This window comes from Schistocerca gregaria, unplaced genomic scaffold (genome assembly GCF_023897955.1).
Source record: "Schistocerca gregaria isolate iqSchGreg1 unplaced genomic scaffold, iqSchGreg1.2 ptg000440l, whole genome shotgun sequence".
NCBI lineage: Eukaryota > Metazoa > Arthropoda > Insecta > Orthoptera > Acrididae > Schistocerca > Schistocerca gregaria.
In genome coordinates this window covers 106,454-120,800 of record NW_026061863.1, presented here as the reverse complement: position 1 = coordinate 120,800, position 14,347 = coordinate 106,454, and positions in this window count along the sequence as shown.

The following is a 14,347-nucleotide window of genomic DNA, read 5'->3' as shown; positions in this document are numbered from 1 at the left end:
CTGTGAGAAGCATTTGACTGAGCACTGAAGACTCACAGTGAAACAAGGAAACAAGTACCCAGGGGTAGACAACATTCTGTCAAAACTACCGATAGCATTGGGAGAGACAACAATGACAAAATTATTCCATTTGCTGTGCTAGATGTACGAAACAGGTGAAATATCCACAAATTTCACTAAGAATGTATTAATTTCACTTCCAAAGAAATAAGGTGCTGTGAGGTGTGAATATTCCCAAACTGTCAGTTTAGGAATTTGTCGTTGCAGAATACAAACACAAATTCTTATATAAAAGGACCAAAAAGCAGCAGATACTGACTTCATAGGAGATAACTTTGGATTCTGGAGAAATGTAGGACCACATGTGACAATACTGACCCTACAACTTATCTTAGAAGATGCATTCAGGAAAGGCAAACCTATGTTTCTACCATTTGTAGACTTAGAGAAAGCTTTTGACAATGTTGACTGGAATGCTCTTCTTCAAATTATGAAGCAGGGATGAAATACAGGGAGTGAAAGACTATTTAAAATTTTTACAGAACCAGATGGCAGCTATAACAGTTGAGGGGCATGAAAGGGAAGCAGTGGTTGGGGAGCAAGTGACACAGGGTTGTAGCCTATACGTGACGTTATTCGAACTGTATATTTGGCCACCAGTAAAAGAAACAAAAGAAAAGTTCAGAATAGGAATTAAAATACATGGAGAAGAAATAAAAAACTTTGAGGTTTGCTGACAACATTGTAATTCTGTCAGAGACTGCAAAGGACCTGCAAGAGCAGTTGCACGGAATGGACAGTTCTTGAAAGGAAGATATGATATGAACATAAACAAAAGCAAAAGAAGATAATGGAATGTAGTCAAATTAAATCAGGTGATGTGAGGGAATTAGATTAATGAATGAGACACTTAAAGATGATGATTTTTGCTATTTGGGCAGCAAAATCGCTAATGATGTTCAAGGTAGAGATGATATAAAATCTAGGCAGACAATGGAGAGGAAAGTGTTTCTGAAGAAGAGAAATTTTGGAGCATTGAATATAAACTTAGGTTGTAGAGTAATTGCACTTTATGCAAGACACCTTTGTAGCTTTGTTTTCAGTGAGACATTTTTCAGCACTTTTTTTTGCTATCTTCAGACATGTAGATGTAGATAGTACAGAAAATGCTGAAACAGGTTTGTGTGAAAACACAGCTATGAACATGCCTGAAAAAAAAGAGAGGGGAAATTTCTCTCTAATTTTCTTAGACACAGAAATAAAGAGAACTGCAATATTCACAACATGGAACTGCAATATTCACAACATGTTTATAGATTTAGGTGTTACAAAGATTTTTCTGGAAACATTTGTATTGATTGTTGTCATATACGAAGTGAAACATGGATATCAAACAGCTTAGACAGGATGAGAATAGAAGCTTCTGAAATGTGGTGCTACAGATGTATACTGAACATAAGGTGGGTGAATGGACTTGGAGAGAAAAGAAATTTCCTACACAATCTGACTAAAAGAAAGGATTAGCGGACAGGATGCATTCTAAGATGTTAACGGATCACTAGTTTAGCACTGGAGAGAAGTGTGGAGCAGTGGCACCACTCCCATACCGTATATTAAGATCCTCATAAGCCATTTGGTAACTTTATTTTCAAAATTCTGATGATGAAGTTCATACTTTATGCAAAGTCTTACGAGTTAATAGGTATATTTTGAAGGAAAGATCACTTTCAAATTAAAGGGCTATTTTTCCTCTTTTCAGTAAACTTTACTATCTTAACAGATATTGAATATAATAGAGGGAAACATTCAACATGGTAAAAATATACATAAAAAACAAAGATGCTGTGACTCACCAAATGATAAAACACTGGTAGACAGACATTGCTTCATCTATGGGTTGTGAAAGTTTGAAATTTGTGTGTGTGTTTGTGTATTTTTTATTGTGTCTATCTACCATCACTTTCTCATTTGGTAAGTCACAACAACTTTCTTTGTTATATGCATTAACAGATATTGATAATTGTTAGTTTAACTTTATCCACATTTGTAGTGCCAGTTATGGACATATTGCTGTGAATTTCCAGGATCTGTTGATACACTTTTGATCATCTGATTTTTCTAATTTCTATTGACACCAGTACTAATGAGCAAGAGTCCTGAATTACAAATTACAGATTTTTCAGTAACTACATTTTAATATGCAAGATGGGTCCCATAATAATAATAATAATCCCTTGATTTCCAATGCATAGGCATAAATTAGAATTGAACTTTTGAATAGACGCTGCTCATGCGAAGCAACATACTGCTACAAACAAAATATAATGACAATATCCACAGCCAATAAAACTTAGCCTTCTGGCTCACAGGTTTTGTAAATTTAATAATAAATTAACATAATTCATTAATACCGTAGAACAAATCTGTTTACGGCCTACATTCACTCCACTTTCTTGATTCTGCTGTTAATCTTCTTCAGGTATGGCTTCAGTTTAACTTGGCTGCATTCTAGACCACTCTTGGGAACTATTTGTGTTGCCTCTCCATTCATTTAAGTCAGGCTGAGAGAACTTATTTTACAATTATGAGCAATAAATATCATTATGTGTGTGTTTCAGTTTTGTTTAGTAATATTTGTGTTTACAACAACCATTCTTTGCCGTGTTTTACTTAACTCTATGTGAAACAACTTTTGATCACTTCATCTGTATTGTGTGCACATTTACTTTCTGAAGAGATAATAAGTATTGTGCTCCACAGATGTCCATACTAAGTACCTGTCTGCATACATCATTAGAAACTGTAAGAGATCTGGTCATCCCCAACAGGATCTTAAAGACATGATTAAAGATTAGTGAGCTCATAATTTTGAACTTATAAAAGAAACTTCTGGCTATCCATTTTAAGTACGGAACTGTCAACAGTAATTTCAGGTGCTGATCCTCTGAAACTGTACAGCTTCTGAACGGCTTGTATCACAACTATTGATGTGACATAACACCTACGGTATATTTTCTATTGTCATCTGGAATGAAGATCCCATTCTATCCATTACAGGGTTTAACCTTACTTGAACCATAATCATGATGATGAACATCTCAATAATTTAGTGGGTTCTGAACCTGAAACATGAAATAGTAGAGGACTACAAATACGACAGTGGGAGCTCATCTTCAGTGCTGTGTGAAAGATCATGCACAAAAATCCTTGTGGGATAGTGTTGCTAACAACTATTGTTTTGATTTAGTTAACTTCAGTGCTAGTAAACAGTCACTATTGCTCAATAGATATTAAAACTGAAAATAAGTAAATTTTTTGAAATATGTAGAATCTGATCACAGATGAAAGAAAATAGAAATAATCTTAAATATATGTTCTTGATTATTAGCATTATTTTCAGAGAGAGATAACAGAAATAAGATTGAGCCCACAGTGTTTTAAATGTTTCAAAGCCAGAAGCTTCTTCAAGGAAATGCACCCAACTGTAGAGCTTTTCTTTGATGGTAGACAATGATAATCCCATTCCTTAATAGAATGTTGATACCTTGCATATTGGCTGCATATTAATAATCATAACAAATCTTCATCAGAGCAAGGAAAACAAACACAAAAGCACACAAGCTCTGGCACCCAAGACCAGACTGCAAGCAGAAGCACATGGTGGGAGAAGCAAACAGGTGGTAGGGAAGGAGGAGAATGGGGCAGGGAGAGATAGCAGGGTAGGGGGACAGTTATGTGCTGCTTGTGGACGGTTACAGGGACAAAGTGGGGAGAGAGTATGGCAGCTAGTTGGAGTCAGGAGATTAGACAGATGTCAGCAGGGGGGTGGGAGGGCCATCAGAAAAGGAGGTAGCTATAAAAACTGTGGGTGCATTACTGGAATTGAGTTCTGGAATGGGAACAAGGAATGGTATAGTTTGGTGGTAGACAGTGACTAATGAAGGTTGAGGGTTACTTAAATGAAAGCTATACTGTAGGGAGAGTTCCCACTAGTGCAATTCAGAAAAGTTGGTGTTGGTGGGAAGAATCCAGAAGGCACAGGTTGTGAAGCAGTCACTGAAATGACAAATGTCATGCTGCGCAGCATGCTCAGCAATTGATTGGCCCAACTGTTTCTTCATCACAGGATTTTGGTTGTCATTCATGTGCACATACATTTTGTCAGTTGCCGTGTCAACATAAAATAGAGCTCAGTGGTTGCAGCTTAGCTCTTGGATCACATGACTGGTTTCACAGGTAGCATTGTCTTTGATTGGGCAAGCGATAATTGTGAGTGGACTGGAGTAGGTGGTGGAGGGAGGATGTATGGGACAAGTCTTGCATCTATGTCTATTACAGGGGCATGAGCCATGAGGTAAAGGGCAGCAAGCAGGGGTTGTGTAGTAGTGATATTCTCTAGGTTCAGTGGTCAGTGGAATACTACTGTGGAAGGGATGTAAAAGATAGTGCTTAATAGATTCCCCATTCCAGGGTACTATGATATATATTTTTGGTTTGTAAATAAAGCTTCCTTTTCCTTCTGCTAGTTACTTTATTTATCCTATATGTGTTTCGCCTTCTGTTCTAAGGCATCATCAGTGGGATATATAATGATACAATTTTGTTAGTTTTAGATTATTAAACAGTTCACTTTGTAAAAAAAAAGTAATTACTTATGATTTGCTAATTTGCTTATCCTCACATCTGGTCTGGAGGTCACACTACCACTTTTATCACTGCCATATAATCACATTTTTGTGTTCTCACCTTCCATACACCATTCACCATATTTCTTCCCCTTCTTTGGTCGACTATTGTTCCTTTGTCACTCAATACATTTATTTCGTCGTACACCGTTTTTCTCAACGTAAATATTGCAACTCTATTATTTGTTTCATCTTCTTTGAGAAATTTACCTATTTGTTGCAAATGTAACGAAGTATATGTTTGAGACTAACTTCTATTTCTGATGTTTATACTGTGTGTGCGTATGATTGAGAGAGAGGGAGGGAGGGGGATAGAGCTGACGAGTTTTAACTTGGGTGGGGGGGGGGGGGCAGTGGAGGGGGGATTACAAGCTATCAGTGAGTGGTTGAAAACTTTGGTGACAGCGACAGCTGATTTGACTTTTCCTTTCAATATTCTGTGGAGGGGCTCATGGATTTTTTGGATTCTATTATTATTATATTGGACTGTATTATTTTATTAATCCTTTTTGCAGATGGTATTCTATTATTTTAAATAATGAATGGCTTGGCATGTGTACTTGGTCATTCAACAGGATTTTCCCTTCTGCTTTGGTTTTCTGTATGTGGTAATTTTCTTGCATTATTAGGAGGTGTTGTTTTACTGTCGATTATAATTATTTTATGTCATTGTCTCTAGTGGTTGGTTTGTGGTCATTTTCTCTTAGGCATTCTGCAAATGTGATGTGGTTTGTCCCATATTTCCAAACTCTCATGTGTTTTTTTATCTGACATCAGATGTTCCCATGTTTGCTCTATGTAACTGCCTTCACAAGTGTTACACTGTAGCTGATATATACCTGCTTTCTGGTATATGTCTCTGTTATTTGTCAGTTTTGGGGTGTATTTTTGAACAGAATTGTCTATTGTGTCTGCTATGTTTATTCCTTATCTCTTGAAAATGTTGGTGGTTTGATAGGTGAGTTTGCGTTTGTATGTCATTGTGTACCATCTATTGTTTTCTTTCAACTTTTTCTGATTATCCTGTGCAGTTGTTATGGGACTACATGTTTGTGTTTGGTTCTGTTGTGTTGTTGTCTGTGGTTTGGAGCTTTCTGCTTTTATTTTACTTTTAATTTTGTTGTTAAGCTTTGTTACTGTGTTACTGTTGTAACCATTATTTTGTGCCTCCTGCATCATTATGTCCCATTCTTTTTGGTAGCCTTCTTTGGCAAGTGGTACTGTGTTGAGTCTATGGAGCATGTGTTGAAGTGCTGTTTGCTTTTGTGTGTGCGGGTGGTTAGAGGACTGAGGAATCATATTGTCTGTTGCTGTGGGTTTACGGTAAATTTCAAACATATGCTTATGGTTCTGTTTTTTTATTGTTATATCCAGGAAGTTAATTTGGTTGTTCTGTTCTCTTTCAATTGTGAATTTTATATTTTTATGGATCTTGCTGATGTCAGTATGTAGTTTTTCAATTTATCTTTGTGGTATATTTGTTAAGCAAAGGATGTCATCCATGTATCTGAACCACTATAATATGTTGTATTCTTTTGCTAATATTTTTGTGAAAATGATCTGTTAAATGTGGTTTACCAAAATATCTGCTAAGGCTTCTGAAACTGGGGACCCAATTGGTAATCCATCTTCTTCTAAATAAAATTCATTACTGAATTTGAAGTAATTTTGTTGTGTTATGAGCTTTATTAGTTTGTATATTTCCTTAATCTGTTCATCAGGAAGGTGACTATAAGTTTTCAGGTACTTATCTATAATTTCTATTACTTCTGGTACTCCTGGCTGGTGTGACCAAGCCATTCTAGGCACATCAGTCAATAACTGCGCAGCCACTAAGTTTGCAATTTCGAATCCTGCCTCGGGCATGACAGTGTGTGTGTTGTCCTTAGGTTAGTTAGGTTTAAGTAGTTCTAAGATCTAAGGGACTGACGACTTCAGATGTTAAGTCCCATAGTGCTCAGAGCCATTTGAACCATTTCTGGTACTGATATGTTGCAATACATGATTTCTATAACAAATGAAAAGAGGGTTATATCTTTTGTTCGTTGTATTTGCTGTGTAGTGTTTTTAATGGTTCTGTCTTCTTGTACTTTGAAATTTTCAGACAGAAATTTTAACATGTATCCTGCAAGCTCTGAAGAGGGGGGAGTTTCTGAAATCCAGTATTGGCCTCACAGAAGATTCGGTTTGTGGATTTTTGGTTGGCTTTGGAGAACCAGATCAGTGGGACTGATCTATGACAACTTTCTTTTCTCTATGTTATCCAATATGATGTCAATATTTTTCAGAGTGTGTTTTCTTTTTTTTTTTTTTTTTACTTTTGTCTTTAATCTGAATGTCATGTCTGATTTTAAATTTGTAATGCTATTTTGTAAAATGAATTCTTGTGTTTTTTCAATGTATTGTTCTTTGTGTATCAGTAATATTGTGGTCTCCTTGTCTCCTTTTAAAATGTTGTTGTTGTTGTTGTTGATGTGGTCTTCAGTCCTGAGACTGGTTTGATGCAGCTCTCCATGCTACTCTATCCTGTGAAAGCTTCTTCATCTCCCAGTACCTACTGCAACCTACATCCTTCTGAATCTGCTGAGTGTATTCTTCTCTTGGTCTCCCTCTATGATTTTTACCCTCCATGCTGCCCTCCAATACTACATTGGTGATCCCTTGATGCCCTCAGAACATGTCCTACCAACCGATCCCTTCTTCTAGTCAAGTTGTGCCACAAACTTCTCTTCTCCCCAATCCTATTCAATACCTCCTCATTAGTTACGTGATCTACCCATCTAATCTTCAGCATTCTTCTCTAGCACCACATTTCGAAAGCTTCTATTCTCTTCTTGTCCAAACCAGTTATCATCCATGTTTCACTTCCATACATGGCTACACTTCATACAAATACTTTCAGGAAAGAGTTCCTGACACTTAAATCTATACTCGATGTTAACAAATTTCTCTTCTTTATAAACGCTTTCCTTGCCATTGCTAGTCTACATTTTATATCCTCTATACTTCAACCATCATCAGTTATTTTGCTCCCCAAATAGCAAAACTCATTTACTACTTTAAGTGTCTCATTTCCTAATCTAATTCCTTCAGCATCACCCGACTTTATTTGACTACATTCCTTTATCCTCATTTTGCTTTTGTTGATGTTCATCTTATATCCTCGTTTCAAGCCACTATCCATTCCATTCAACTGCTCTTCCAAGTCCTTTGCTGACTCTGACAGAATTACAATGTCATAGGCGTACCTCAAAGTTTTTATTTCTTCCCCATGGATTTTAATACCTACTCTGAATTTTTCTTTTGTTTCCTTTACTTCTTGCTCAATATACAGATTGAATAACATCAGTGAGAGGCTACAACCCTGTCTCACTCCCTTCCCAACCACTGCTTCCCTTTTATGCCCCTCGACTCTTATGACTGCCATCTGGTTTCTGTACAAATTGCAAATAGCCTTTCGCTCCCTGTATTTTACCCCTGCCACCTTTAGAATTTGAAAGAGAGTATTCCAGTCAACATAGTCAAAAGCTTTCTCTAAGTCTACAAATGCTAGAAACATAGGTTTGCCTTTCCTTAATCTTTCTTCTAAGATAAGTCGTAAGGTCAATCTGTCTCGCGTGTGTTATTTCTATGGAATCCAAACTGATCTCCCAGAGGTCAGCTTCTACTAGTTTTTCCATTCGTCTGTAAATCATTCATGTTAGTATTTTGCAGCTGTCACTTATTAAACTGATTGTTTGGTAATTTTCTCATCTGTCAACACCTGCTTTCTTTGGGATTGGAATTATTATTTTAAAATGATAACATTTTGTTTTTGTAGTTTTCTCCTAATTTTTCCTAGTGTTGCAGATCTGAGTTTTTGTTGTTTTGTGTTGTTGCATTTTTATGCTGGTTATTATATTCTGGATTTCCTTTTTTACTAGTTCTCTAGTTAATCCAATGCTGACACTGCTATTTTCATTCCTATCATCCCTTGTCAAAACACTTTATGCTTCTATAATTAGATTTCATAAGTAACCTTCATCTATTTCTGAATTTAGATTGTATTTTCATCCTTTCTCCAACAGCTGTCTTTCTTTACTGTTTAACTGTGTGTCTGTAAGGTTCACTAATCTTGGGTAGAATTTGTGTGTGTGAGTAAAGGTAATATGTTGTAACTGGAGTTTTTTGAGTTGGTTGATCTTTCTTCTATGAACTGTTTCTATTCTTTGTGCAGCAGTTTTTGTAAGCTTTTCGACCCTGTTGACCAGATGGGAGAAAACTTTCATATTATTTATGGTGTCTGCGAGTTGTAAATATGTTTTATACAACTCGTAATTCAACTCTTGTTTTTTAGAGTCTAGGGATTTTATCTCGTATTTTAACCATATTTTCTGAGCAGAATGCATTGCTTTTTGGGTGGTGGTTGAACTGTTTTTAATTTTTACATTGAATATTTAGGTACCAGATTGTTACATTTGCATATGTTGAATTTTGTGTGTTGTATGGTTTTATGGATGTTCAGATGATTCTTCTGAATTTCTGGTATGGGCCATGTGGAAATGCCTGGCATGGCATGAATAACAAGTCTGTTTGTGTGGCCATCCTCTGCAGCAAGCATATAAAAATTTGTTTTGTAAATAAAGCTGCCTTACCCTGCTGCTAGTTACTTTATTTATCCTGTACACTTTTCACCTTCTCCTGTTCTAAGGTATCATCAGTGGGATTTATAACGATACAGTTGTGTTTGTTTCATATTATTAAACAGTTAAATTCACATTTTTTTTAAAAAAGAGTAGCTACTTACATTTTGGTGATTTGCATTTTCTCACAACTGCCTATCATACAAGTTCATGGCCAGGGATAATGACGTGTCCTGGGGTCCACTGATAAACCACGGAATGGCTCCCAAGCAGGCGACGTGGAAACTGCTTCATGAGATAGGCATTCTCTGAAGCTGACCTACATTCTGTCTACACCATGGGGTTTTCTGGCTTTGGGAGATGGAATGGCATAACAGCACACATAACAAACTGCATGTCGTTAAGGAGGCTATGAATGTGTGGAAGTCTTCCAGGCAGGCCTCTCCCAGGGAATCAGTCATCCTCTTCTGGCTCTGCATTGACTATATGAGGCTAATGCATGGTTAACTACTCTGTAGCGAGAAGCCACCTAAGTGTCGATGTGGCTTCCAAATGACAGTTGTTCACCTCTTGCTGGACTACTCACATTTAACCGCTCTGTGACAGACTTTCAACTTTCCCACCAACCTGCCTTCGGTGTTGGACACAATGACTCCACAGCAGCTTTAGTTCTACATTTTATCCGTGAGAGTGGGTTTTATACTTCTATATAGGGTTTAGTGTATCCTTTGACCCTCTGTGTCCTCCAGCCTAGTGCTTTACGGTTGAGTTTTTAATGTGTTGCAGAGTCACTGGCTTTCCCTTTCTATTCTCGTGCTTGCCAGCCACTGTAATCTGCTTTCATGTTTTACTCTCTTCTGTTGTTTCCTTGTCCTCTTTTGTTCCTTTTAGTGTTCATAGTGTGCCCTTCATTCTTATGGCTTTTCCTTTCTTTCTGTTTTGTGTTACACATTTAATCCGTTTTATTCTCACTCTTGTGGCATTGCTTTTTAGGAACATTGGTGAGGCAGATGGTGTGATAGCTGTCCACATCAAGTGCGTTTTTACACAATCTCACCATAGCCGGTTGAAGATGATGATTATATGTCACTTGTAGTCAGATGAGATATGTTTAATCACCTGGCTGTGGATGCGGTCAGGCCCAGGAACTGTGTCGGTGCAATGTGCAAGAGCACTGAAAAGCTTCCACTTTGTAAATGGGGCGTTATAGGATTCACCACAGCATGTAGTGCATTAGAGTACATTACCTTTCAGCCACCGTTCCAGTGTGCGAAACCTTGGGGGGTGATTATCCAATGCAGTGCCCGGCAAAGTGCCCGGAAATCGCATTTGTGTTGGTACATAACTCGCCATTTAAGGTAACACCAGGGACAGCCATTGAGGCTTGGTACCCAAAGAGACATTTGATCTTTTTCCAGACTTGGGAAGACATGTGGCCTCCAATGGTGGAGACTTATCTCTCCCAACACCACTCCTTCTGTTGCTCGATAAGGTAGTGAACACTGGCACAGAGCCATTTAAAGACTATGATGTGCTCCAGGGAAGGGTGCCACTTACGGGCTGTAAAGCTTGCAGACACTCTTCAATTGCCTGAACGATTTGCGGCGACCACCAAGTGACTGCCTTACTCCTTGGGCAACCTAAAGAGCGAGGGATTCCGTTTTCTGTGACATAAACAATTGTGCTAGTCATCTGCTCAACCATCACATCGATATTACAATGTAGGGGAGATTCAGCGGTGACAGCTAAGGTGAAAGTTACCCAGTTAGCCTTGTTCAAAGCCCATCTGGGCAGGCATCTGTGTGCCTGATGCTGGGGCACTGCCAGGAAGATGGGGAAGTGCTCACTACCACACAGGTAGTCATGTCTTCTTCAGTGGATGGATGGGAGATGTTCTGGGCTGCAGATTGATACGTCAATGGCTGAGTAACTCCCATGAGCCACACTGAAACATGTGGCGGCCCCAGTATTTAAGAGTCATAGGTCAAATTGCAACAGTAAATTTCGACAACTCTGCCTCGCCCAGTAACTATGGTACCACCCCACAAGGGGTTATGGGCATTAAAATCTTCCCGAAGAAGGAAAGGTTTAGGCAGTTTATCAATTAGTGCAGCTAATACATTCAGGGGTACTGCACCATCTAGATGAAGATATACATTTCAGACAGTTATTTCCTGCATCATCTTTATTCTGACAGCCACAGCTTCAAGAGAGTTTTGAAGGGGCACATGTTCACTACAGACTGAGTTTAGAACATAAACGCAAACTCCACCTGTCAATCGATTATAGTCACTGTGGTTGCTGTAATATGCCTTATAGTCACGGAGGGCAGGGAACCAGGTTACCTGGAGGGCAATGCAGATGGCAGGTTTAAACCTCAACAGTTGCTGTAGCTCAGCCAGGCAGTGGATAAAAGCACCACAGTTGCACTGGACGATGACATCGTGAGACTGGGAAGGCACGGAAAATTCAGTGAAGCACTGTATGGCTCACAGTCACCTGCTTCCACTGATTTATTGCCTGAATAGTCTATATCCATCATGTGAGAGGGTCTGGCAAGATCTACACTCCTGGAAATAGAAAAAAGAACACATTGACACCGGTGTGTCAGACCCACCATACTTGCTCCGGACACTGCGAGAGGGCTGTACAAGCAATGATCACACGCACGGCACAGCGGACACACCAGGAACCGCGGTGTTGGCCGTTGAATGGCACTAGCTGCACAGCAGTTGTGCATTGCCGCCGTCAGTGTCAGCCAGTTTGCCGTGGCATACGGAGCTCCATCGCAGTCTTTAACACTGGTAGCATGCCGCGACAGCGTGGACGTGAACCGTATGTGCAGTTGATGGACTATGAGCGAGGGCATATAGTGGGCATGTGGGAGGCCGGGTGGACGTACCGCCGAATTGCTCAACACGTGGGGCGTGAGGTCTCCACAGTACATCGATGTTGTCGCCAGTGGTCGGCGGAAGGTGCACGTGCCCGTCGACCTGGGACCGGACCGCAGCAACGCACGGATGCACGCCAAGACTGTAGGATCCTACGCAGTGACGTAGGGGACCACACCGCCACTTGCCAGCAAATTAGGGACACTGTTGCTCCTGGGGTATCGGCGAGGACCATTCGCAACCGTCTCCATGAAGCTGGGCTATGGTCCCGCACACCGTTAGGCCGTCTTCCGCTCACGCCCCAACATCGTGCATCCCGCCTCCAGTGGTGTCACGACAGGCGTGAATGGGGGACGAATGGAGACGTGTCGTCTTCAGCGATGAGAGTTGCTTCTGCCTTGGTGCCAATGATGGTCGTATGCGTGTTTGGCGCCGTGCAGGTGAGCGCCAAAATCAGGACTGCATACAACCGAGGCACACAGGGCCAACACCCAGCATCATGGTGTGGGGAGCAATCTCCTACACTGGCCGTACACCTCAAGTGATCGTCGAGGGGACACTGAATAGTGCACAGTACATCCAAACCGTCATCGAACCCATCGTTCTACCATTCCTAGACCGGCAAGGGAACTTGCTGTTCCAACAGGACAATGCACATCCACATGTATCCCGTGCCACCCAACGTGCTCTAGAAGGTGTAAGTCAACTACCCTGGCCAGCAAGATCTTCGGATCTGTCCCCCAATGAGCATGTTTGGGACTGGATGAAGTGTCGTCTCACGCGGTCTGCACGTCCGGCACGAACACTGGTCCAACTGAGGCGCCAGGTGGAAATGGCATGGCAAGCCGTTCCACAGGACTACATCCAGCATCTCTACGATCGTCTGCATGGGAGAATAGCAGCCTGCATTGCTGCGAAAGGTGGATATACACTGTACTAGTGCCGACATTGTACATGCTCTGTTGCCTGTGTCTATGTGCCTGTGGTTCTGTCAGTGTGATCATATGATGTATCTGACAACAAGAATGTGTCAATAAAGTTTCCCCTTCCTATGACAATGAATTCACGGTGTTCTTATTTCAATTTCCAGGAGTGTAGGTACTTAGCAGGTGCCCAAATCTCCACCCCACCCTCAGCTGCAGAGCCTGTAGGTAGCAGTGGTGTGGGTGCGACCGCAATTTCTTTGGTCTTAGCGGTTTTCGTTTTGGATTTCTCTCACAGCTCCTTGGGTTTCCCTGGCTGGGAGGACTTCACTGGCTCAGTCTCCAGGACTGAGGATGAGCGTGACATCCTACAACCAGCTGCTTTTTTGCTCTTTGGCCACTGGCTGGTGTCCTGTTTCCCACTAGAAGCTACCTAGGAATGGAGTGACCCAAGGGACCACTTCCTAGGGAGAGAAGCTGAAGAACACTTACGCTTCTCCAGCTCCAGCCATGATTGTTGCGCAATGATGGTGGCGGCGGGGGGCGGCGGGGGGCGGCGGGGGGGGGGGGGGGGCAGGGTGGTGTTGCTCCTCAAGTAGGTGGTGCAGGATCAACAGGGATGGAAATGCTATCCAACATCAAGGGGGCAGGTGAGTCTACCAGCTCTGAGAGTTGACCTGGGTTGGCAGAGCTCATGGTGTCAGAACTGTTGTAGTGGTGGTGTAAGACTATGTCATACACACAGGATGCAGGTGTTCAAATTTTCTCTTATCCTCAGTGTAGGTGATTCATTCCAGGGTCTTGTACTCCATGATTCTCCTTTCTTTCTGGAGAATCCTGCAGTCAGGTGAGCAAGGTGAATGGTGCTCTCTGCAGTTGACACAGGTGGAAGGCAGTGCACATGGAGTATTGGGATGTGATGGGCATCCAAAATCTTGGTTTGTGACACTGGACGTAGTGAGGGAAAACATATTGCTGAACTTCCAGCACTTCAAGCACCGAGTTGGGGGGTGGATACAGGGCCTTACATCACACCAGTAGACCATCACCTTGACCTTCTCGAACAATGTATCACCCTCAAAGGCCAATATGAAGGCACCGCTGGCAACCTCATTATCCTTCCGACCCCGGTGGACATGCTGGACGAAATTTACACCTCGTCACTCTAAATTGGCCAGCAGCTCAATTTCGGACTGCAAAAGAATGTCTCTATGAAATGTGATACC